Source organism: Fukomys damarensis, unplaced genomic scaffold (assembly GCF_012274545.1).
Source record: "Fukomys damarensis isolate Sample0158 unplaced genomic scaffold, DMR_v1.0_HiC HiC_scaffold_13, whole genome shotgun sequence".
Classification (NCBI taxonomy): Eukaryota; Metazoa; Chordata; class Mammalia; order Rodentia; family Bathyergidae; genus Fukomys; species Fukomys damarensis.
Window position 1 is genome coordinate 35,714,421 of NW_022900925.1, and position 1,590 is coordinate 35,716,010.

Consider the following 1,590-nt stretch of genomic DNA (forward strand, 5'->3'; position numbering starts at 1 on the left):
TCTCCGCAGGGGCGCCGCTGGCCGAGGGCGCGGGAGGGCCGGACACCGGGGTGGCTCCACTGCTGCGGCTGCCTGACCCGCACGCTGTGGAGAGGGACATTGAGGATGGGAGGAAGGGCGCACAAAATAAGCCTGAGACACCAGGGCAGATCCTCCCCACGCGGGACCTCACCCTGTAGGTAGAGGCACACAGCCTCCTTGTGCTCACTGGGCTGCAAGGCACCAGGCAGTGGCCTCTTGGACTAAGATGACTTCTCATTTATCCCCTGAAGGCTCACTGACGTCATGACTGGGTGATACCCACTTTCTAGACTGGGAGACTGAAGCTCAGGGCAAGGACTTGTGGGGCTGCGGGGCAGGATCACTCACGTGCTGAGGGGGTGGCTGCCCCGTTGGAGCCTTCAATCTTCTCACTGTGGCACAGGGAAAGAAAATGGCCATCGGGGGTCCATGCGAGCCCCAGACCATCAAAGCAGAGATGTCATCTCCAGCTCCCCGAGAAGCAAGGGACTCGTGGTCACCCAGTGACACATCGACAGAGCCCAGCCCACACTCCTAATGCCCACTCCCCCACTTCCAGCTCCAAGCCCAGACCCTGGCTGTGGTGGCGGAAAGGGGCTCACCTTGGGGTTTCAGGCTCTGAGCCCCGAAGGAGGGCGCTCTGTACCAGGCCCGTGAGACTGGCGATCTGCTTCTCCATGGCCTCCATGCGCTCCCTGTGGAGGCGGTGGCTCTCAGCAGCCCTTCCCCAGCCAGGGTCCCTCCTGCCCAGGCCCCACTCCTAAGACTGGTGACCACAGCAAATGTCCTTCCATCCCCAGCTTGCCTAAGGACCAAGCCCCCGTGTCCCTACTGTGTGTCTCCAGTCGACCTCCCCCTGCTGGGTGTGGCCCCCACACCTCCCTCCCTATGTCCTCAAGCCATCCCAAAGCCCTGGTAGCCTTGAGAAGCACCCCCTCCCCCTAGAGCAGAGCAGGAACTGGCATCAACAGAACCCAGATCTCTCTGTTTTGAAGGATAGAGGGACAGGGTCTTGCTATGTAGCCCAAGCTACCTGGAACTTACAATGATTCTCCTGCCTCAGCCTCCTGAGTGCTGGGATTACAGGTGCACACCACTACACCTGGCACTGTCCCCGTGTCCCTCTTTCTCACCAGCATCCCTCTCCAGGATACTCCAGCTGGACCTGTGCTGGACAGCTCTAGGGCTGGGCCTAGACAGGCTGGAAAGGCCCTGCAAAGGGCTGGCTGGACCCCTTATCTACTGTTGGGGAAACCAAGGCTCGGGTAACAAATGCAAACCCGGGTCTCCAGCCTGGGCACCTCTCGCCCACCCCTTGAAGACTTGCAGATGGAAGGGAAATGACACTGGACGTCTCTCCAGAGACCCCCTGCACCGCCCCTGGCACCCTGGGACCTCTGAGCCTTGGAATGGTACCGGTCAGCCCCGCCCACCCCACCGTCGTGAGAGACCCTCACCTGGTCTCCGCGTCTTTGGCTGGCACTGGTGGCCCGAAGCCCACGAGCGCGCGCTCCCCAGGCCCGGGGAAGAGCTCCGGCGGGGGGACCCCGGTTGCAGAGGCGCCCCCGG

At 62.4% G+C, this 1,590-nt stretch overlaps 1 long non-coding RNA gene across 1 annotated transcript; it reads right to left on the minus strand.

Moving 5' to 3' along the window:
- Nucleotides 1-6: 6 nt before the first annotated feature.
- LOC104859463 lies at nt 7-1,584 on the minus strand. The gene is made up of 4 exons (XR_779389.1): nt 1,479-1,584; nt 624-716; nt 370-413; nt 7-84 (listed from the first exon to the last, which is right to left on the minus strand). It is a non-coding gene; the product is annotated as an uncharacterized LOC104859463 (long non-coding RNA).
- Between the last annotated feature and the right edge of the window lie 6 nt (nt 1,585-1,590).